Genomic DNA, 8108 nt, shown 5'->3' on the forward strand with positions numbered 1-8108 from the left:
AATGGAAGAATGATGGATGGATAGATCAATGACAATGATGGAAGGATGGGTGACAGAATTATGGATGGATGGATGGATAGATGGAACCATGCATGGATGGATGGATCAATGACAAAATGACAATAATGGATGCATGGATCAATCAATGACAGAATAATGGGTGGATGAAAGGATGAAGAGATGGATGGATGGATATATGGACCAACGATAAAATAATTGAGGAATGAACCAGACAAAATTATGGATGGATGAATAGATGGATGAATAGATCAATTAAAGCAATAATAAATGGATGAATCAATCAATGACAGAATGATGGATGGATGGAACAACAAAACAATACACAAAACAATCGATACAGTGATAAAACGATTAAATGATAAGTAATAAAAGAAAAATAAATTCCTAAATAGACAGATCCACTCTTCAGCATCAGGGTGTGAGAATGCGTGTTGTGCTCTTGCGCACATGTGATTTTTGAAATATTAATGCTCTGTGTTTGTGATGTTTTCTAGTGTTCAGCGGGGCCTCATATCTCCAGCACTCTCTGAACACTTCATTTCCCATTATAGCCTGTCGTTTAGTGCAGCGCCTGAATGGACAGTTGGATTTATTTCCCCCTGTTGTCCTTGTGAAGTAGATCCTCATAAACACTATCTCAATTGTGTTAGGAAATGCACTAACACTGATCAAGCAGAACCAAATTTTCAATTTAAAGAACTTAATAATAATATAAAATGTAAATCATAACACAGGTTATAATTTCATAAACCTATATACATTTCTGGAGGGCTATAAAAGCTTCCCAGGAGCTACGTTTCTTGTTTTGCATTTTATTGTTTTCGTAAATCCACCGCTGTGTACGCTTTTTCAGATTTCAAATTTCTCGCACGAGTGTCATTCGTGCCTGCTTTTCTAACTTAAATCCACCAGAGGCCGCTGTCGACTGACTGACCGACCGACCAACCGATCAACTGACCCACCCACTTCCTTCCCTAAACCCAATCGATAGGGTTTTCAAAAGCACCAACTGACCACCAACCACCCTCTTCCCTAAACCCAACCGACAGTGTTTTCAAAAGCAATCCAAAAAAAGAAAAGCCCTCGCCTGATTTTTTAGCATGTTTTCAGATATTACCACATTTCCACCCTGTTATTTACTTGTTTGTTTTATATTTTGGCTTTTGTTATCTTGCTTGCTTTCTGGAACCGTTCTTCTCGGGCCTCAAACCCCATCATCACAGTCAACTCTGCTCTGCATCTCAAATCCTCTAACGTGAGCGGCGAGCCACTGGACAAACTGGTAACAGTGGGAAAACCGTCCACACGGAGGCAAGTGGTCAGCTAATAGCCCGAAAAGGTTTGCAAGCCTTTGGAATTTGTTTATTCCTGCCAAAACAATTTCAATGATGCATGCAGTTTTGACAAAAAAAAAAAGAAAAAAAGGTTTACAGTTGAAGGCAAAATTGTTAGCGCTCCTGTGAAATTTTAATTCTTTTTCAAATATTTGAAATATTTGGATGTTTAATAGAGTAAGGAAATAGTCATAGTGTTCCTATATTATTATTTTTAATAATAGAAATTTATATTAGTTTATCAGAAATAAAAACATTTTTATTAAAGAAAAATATTATTATCCTCCTTAAATAAAAAAAAAAGTTACAGAAAAAAAAAACCCAGTTTGTCTTTCCTAATTAACAAATTTTACCTAGTTGATCTAATTTACTTGAATACTATCTGGCTAAAACAACTGGTAAAATATTCTGTGCTGTCATCATGGCAAAGACAAAAGAAACTAGCTATTGGAAATTAGTTATTAAAACTAACATGTTGACTAATAATAATAGTAATAATAGTAATAATAACAATAACTAGGGATGGAATCTGCAAACACTTCTTGCTATTTCTGGGGAGAATTTTGCTAAAAATCAGCAGATTTCTGCTGAATTATTTTGGGAGTGTCATAACTAAAACCTTAATGTGTGAAACAAAAATAATACCTTTTTAACTTTTATTTAATGTTTAAAATGCGAATCCAATTAGATTCACTTTATTTGGTAAACAAAGCAAGTCTCTCATATAATATCTCTACTAAAAGACAAAAAATGTTATTTTACAAATTGCATTGTACATAAATTAGATGAACATTTTCATATTAGTCAATAATATTATTAAAAATCTGTGGGAAATTCGCAGAATATTGCGCGCACAGATTCCGTGTGGGCCTACTTATAATTATTAAGATATTGGCTCTTTATTACTATATAAAGTACAGTAGCATGCAGAGGCATACAACCCTTAAAACTAAACCCAGCTCCTACCTTGCAAACTATTAATAAGCAGCAATTAGTAGTTTATTGAGCTTAAAGTCATAGGTAACTCTTTAATAATATTGAGAATTGTACCTTAAAATAAAGTGTGTACAAAAAGTCTTGACATCTGGGTCTTCAAAACTTCAAAAAGAATCCAAGGGTCAAAGTCAGGAGATGTTTTAATTAGCGGGTACTGGTGGTGATTGTGGCATTTGCGGCATCACAAAAGACTACAAAAGACGAACAAAAGGAGAGAGAGAGCGCCTGTGACCCCGAGGTCAAACAGTAGCATCCTTCCAGCACATCCACATCACTTTAGAAACATTAACTCTTGCCTCTTCAGTCAGACGCTCATCTATTTAGAGCAGGCCCCATCTATCAAAACAGCTTCAGAGAGAGCAGATATTGGCACCAGACCCAGCTAATCAATGCCATTACCACTACACCCTTTCCTAAACCCACAAAGGGTCATCGGAGGGGTCGCGGGGCGGTCGGACCACGCTCTGAAAATGAGGCAAGGCTCAAGTTCAAGGTCAGGGGTCAAAGGTCAATCTTTGAGGGAAATGAGCCCAGCTGTGCAGGGATGTGTGGGAGAACGGGCTGGACGTCAGGTCCGTCTGGACGGGTGAGCAGTCGCGACCCCTGCCTTTGTGCTTGTATTGGTGAGTGGCGGTTTCCTTATGGTCTTGTGGTCAGACACAGAAAACTGCCAAGCTGCTCCAGAAACGAGAGACGCCTATTGGTTTAAAATATAGTGGACGAAGGTCAAAACGAGAGCAAACCACTGAGTTGGTGTCATGGATGAACGTCTGCTCGACATATGAGGCGGTCAGGATACTGTACTGCTCTGAAGCCTTTTATGATCAAAACACAATCATCGTGTTACTCAAATAAAGGTTGCAAGTGGGGTGATGTCTTGGAATACACTTAAAACATAATGTCTACTGTTTCTTCAAACTACCTCTGTAAAATGAGCTGAATCAACACAATTCTTAAGATATTTTTGGGGGACAACTTAATTATTTTATCTTCAATCCACTTAATTTTGTAAAAACAATTAAGTTAACTCTTATCGATTTGTGTTGGGAAAACATGAAGTTTGTGGAATCCAGCATTTTTTATACTGTAAAAATGTTACTGTGTATACTGTAAAAAATGCTGGATTCCACACAACTGAATTGTGTTGGGGCAACATGAAAGAATTAAGTTACCTTAGTAGTTTTTACAAAAATGAGTAGGTTGAAAATAAAATAATTAACAAAGTAAAAAAAAAAACATCAAGAACTGTGTCGTTTTAGCTCATTTTAAATAAGTAGTTTGAACAAGCAGCAAACATAATTTTTGGAATGTATCAGAGCTCGAAATTTGATTGGTAGCACCAGGGCGAAGTAGTGCTGTCGCCTCACAGCAAGAAGGTCGCTGGGTTGCTGGTTCGATTTATTTAATACTTGGCCTGGTTTGATACTGAGAAGTGCTTTATCATCATATGAACCCTTAAATTAAAATGGCTCCCAGTTCCGACATTGTCAGTTTGGCACTGACAATAGCTAAAATGTGACTGAAACATTTGCCCTGAAATCGCCATAAACACTTTATCTTGCTTCTCTCTTTTCCTGAATTTGGTGGGTACAGTAGTTTTCGTGGTTTGGATTTTGTCAGAATTTGATTGGATACCTGCACAGTAGTGTTTCCTATTAGTGGATTGTGCTATTGATAGGCCATCCCAATGAACAGACTTTAACAGTCACCAGTTCTTCATTGAATTGTAATTTGCAAAAAAGATTGACTCACTGAAGCACAAAGCCAATCAAATTTGCATGCAAGAAACTAATTTTCCAATCAGACAGCCGTGATTTGGCAGCGTTGTCCTGTGAGCCGTCCAGTCGTGTGCAGGAGCATCACAGAGAGAAGGAGCTGTTTATACAGGGTGGATAGTAAGTTAAATATTTCCATTCTAAAGTGTTACACTGGGAATATGAGAGCACGCTCCGGTCAGATCTCTGCCAATAACACAAGACAGGAGAACAAACGCACAACAATTCCCTCCAGATGTCCACGCGCACAGGGCGAAGGACACTTTCCTTCTTTAATTATACAATTATACAAGCTTCAGTTTTAGTTCCGGTTTCATTTTTTGCATTTTAGAAAGCACAGATAAACAGAGAGAAAAGAAACAAAAACATTTAGCTAATGAAAAATGCCAAGCAGAGATGTTTTTGAGTGCTGACACGGCTGATTTTTCTTTCTCTTTTGGTTTAAAGTGTCTGCTAAATGCATAAATGTAAATGGTTCACTTCATTTTAACAGCCTCAGTTAGTTCAACTGATCTTATCAGCTCTTTCATTTTGTTTCTTTATACTTCATATTTGAAACATGGATGTCATGTAATTTCTGTGTAAATGCATTTGTGTTGCTTTATATTCAAAAGTCACCAGACAAAGATAGGATCACGAAACTAAGCAGACATCTTCAAATCATCTTAAAATCCATGATCAGGCTTCTCATTTTAAGCCAAATGTCAATTTCACTGACTTTTCTCTGACTTTCATGTACTGCAAAAGATTATTTTCATAACCTATAATGAACAGAAAACAGGCAGCTTTTGTGTTGGGAAGTGTTGAGAATTTTGTGATTCTGTGATTGCTAAATTTAACGCAAAATTAAGCTTGCACTGTTTTACTGTTGCAGATTTCCTGCAAATTATGGCCTGCCAGGACACTGGTTAAGCAATAAGTAGATAAAAAAAACAACCACATGCCATATTTTAACAGGTACAGCCTGCATTAAAATGCTGGAAAAAAATTGTCTAACAATAACAACAATAACAGGCAAAACATGTTCAGTTCATATTGATTATAAAATATAGCTTATTAGGCTCCAAATAGTCTGGCTAACTATTTATCTAACCAACCTTCTGTCTCGCTACAATCCAACCCGCACTTTAATATCTAGGCATTTGCTAGTACACAGAATAGGAAAATCCACTAAAGGAGGTCAAGCCTTTTCATATATGGCACCTAAACTCTGGAATAGCTCTGCTGATAATGTCAGAGGCTCAAACACAGTTTCTCAGTATACAACTTGATTCAAATCTTTTTAGATTTAGAGCCAAAATCTAAGGAAAGGTTTCAGATTTAATGCAAGTTCTAGTTAAAGTGGTCAGGAATTGGCTTTTCCACCCAATCCATTCTATATAAGCTATTTTTAGATTTTTAGAGAATGTGCAATGACCTCTTACATGTTAAAAGATTAACAGAATTTAGATATTTCAGTTCACATAAACGTTTTGATTTGTTTTTGCAGAAAACTCACTTATTTTTACCAAAGCTGCATTTATTTGCATTTATAAAAACAGCAATATTTTGACATATTATTGCATTTTTTTCTATTTTTTTTAATTTTTTTTTTATTTTAAGGTGATCATACACTGTAAAAATGTAGGGTTCCACACAATTCATTCATGTTGTCTCAACACAATACAAGTAAACTTAACACTTTTAACAAATTTATGTGGATTGAACATAAAAAATTAAGTTGTCCCAATGAAATCTCAAGAATTGTGTTGTTTCAGCGCATTTTAATTAAGTAGTTTGAACAAATAAAAAATATAGAATTTTTTTTGAGTGTATTACACATTACTTTTGTTTACTAAAGTACTTACATATAATTATTTTATTGACACTTACTCACCCTGAAATTATGCATACATGTGTTTCTTATATCTTGAAGAACACTAATAACCAAACAATTAAAGGTGCCATATATTGCATGGATTTAATAAGTTAAATTGTTCTCTGAAATCTACATAGTAGATTTAAAAAATTCTCCAGATACGGTTTATTAAGCTTATTTGTTACACCATAAAATACCCATAGAATCAGAATGTCCATAATTGACCATATACTGTATGGCTCGTGTGGTGAATATTAATGAGCTCAGCTCTGCTCTTACAGACACACACACAGCATGATGTGCTGAACACAAACAACTATAAACCGAATCAGAATAACGTTTACCTGTTTTGCTAACCTGATCTGAAGGCAAAATTATAAATAACTTAGCAAAAGAGAGTAATGGAGATGTACTGCTTTGTATTTTAAAAGCTACAGTCAAGGAAATCACAGCCAGGAATCAATAGCCCCTTTCACACATACAGACCTTTCCGGAAAATTACCGGCAATTTTCCGGAAAGGTTGTATGTGTGAACAGGTCATTTTTGAAAATACCGGTAAATTCGTTCTGGCTATTTTCCGGAAAGAGAAGTTGTAACATTACCGGCAATTTGCCGGAATGCTGCGCTGTGTGAACGCAGAAGGAATATTTCCGGAATAAGCGCGTGCACGTCTAGAACGTGCTGACGTAAGACTTCTGCTTTAGCCAATCACAACAGTCAGACGCATTTACGTCCGCGCGGTTTGTGAGAATAAAAGCCTTTGAATATTTTTCCAGACGCATTTAGCTGCTAGAAGTTAGTCAGATAACGTTTATATGTTCTCCTTAATGCCAACTGTGCAAATAATCATCGATAAGATGCTTATGATAAGCCGTTGTTTGTTTACCTTCAAGCTTTGCGTGTGCCCATGAAACAGCCTGTGAGCGGCAGCACACGCACATATTACATCTCGACATGCGAATATGATCCTGTGAAAGTTGTTTACAATATTGATCATCAAAAGAGTTTGTAATTTAGTCAAATGTTTACAAATACAAGCGCAGCCGTTTAAAGCTCATTTGTGGTGAATGATGTCAGAATTTACCGGTATTTTGGAATGGATGTGTGAATGCTCTTTTCCGGAAAATTTCCGTAACGTCCTCGCCTGTGTGAACAGCGCTTTTTTGAACATACCGGTAAAGTCGTTCCGTAAATTTTCCGGATATTTTCCGGTATCACTGTGTGAAAGGGGCTATTATCTGCCTCTACATGAACATATGACAGTTGAGCTGAGTGCTTTGACATGATTCAGCAGACTACACGTGTTTTTATTTTAGATATACGCATCAAATTTCATAATAAACACAATGAATTAACAAAAGATGTAACTAAACTTACCTTATGCCTCTTCAGAGTGGAGATAAATGAATGTGTAATCTGCAAATCTGGCATTTTGCGTCCTGAGGCCAGTTTGAACCATAGACTGTAGGGTTTGAACATGCCTCGTGCTGTCGTTGCCCAGTAACACACAGTAAACAAATTGGTGCTGACGTTTTCAAAATTAAAGTCCTCACATACATAGTAAGTAAAATATCCGCTTAAAATAACTAAGGGAGGCAAATTATCACTGTTATATCCAGTGTTTTGCTAGTTACTGAAAACAGTAACTAGTTACAGTTACTAGTTCCTTCATTCAGCAATTTGCAAACTAATCACAAATTAAACGTCGTATGTCAATAACTTATGTTAAGTATGCTGTGTTTATTAAAAGTGCAAAATCTGCAAAAAATTTGTAAAACAAGAAAAAAATTCACAACTTTTTTTTAGCAGTAAAACACTATACATTTAAATGTCGTGTTCCCTGCAAAAAAATTCAGCTTAAACCAGCCTGAGCTGGTTGGCTGGTTTTAGCTGATCGACCAGGCTGGTTTTAGAGGGGTTTTGGCCACTTCCAGGCTGGTTTCCAGCCATTTCCAGCCTGGTCTTAGCTGGTCAGGCTGGGAGATGACCTGCTAAAACCAGCTTGACCAGCCAAGCCAAGCTGGGAGTCCAGCCAAAACCAGCTATATCCAGCTTAAACCAGGCTGGTCAAGCTGGTTTTAGCTGGATTTGGCTGGTCGTTTTCCAGCCTGACCAGCTAAGAC

The 8108-nt window shown here is 36.7% G+C and overlaps 1 protein-coding gene across 3 annotated transcripts in view; it reads right to left on the reverse strand.

Moving 5' to 3' along the window:
- The window catches only part of runx3 (RUNX family transcription factor 3), a 269502-nt gene extending 262001 nt beyond the window's left edge, over window positions 1-7501 (reverse strand). For all 3 annotated transcript variants that reach the window (XR_015505396.1, XM_087278441.1, XM_087278440.1), the window contains exon 1: window positions 7363-7501. The gene's annotated coding sequence lies outside the window, so the exon portion shown is untranslated. The remainder of the gene's footprint in view (window positions 1-7362) is intronic.
- Between the last annotated feature and the right edge of the window lie 607 nt (window positions 7502-8108).

This window comes from Danio rerio, chromosome 13 (assembly GCF_052040795.2).
Source record: "Danio rerio strain M-AB ecotype USA chromosome 13, GRCz13ab, whole genome shotgun sequence".
In the NCBI taxonomy this organism is placed as follows: domain Eukaryota; kingdom Metazoa; phylum Chordata; class Actinopteri; order Cypriniformes; family Danionidae; genus Danio; species Danio rerio.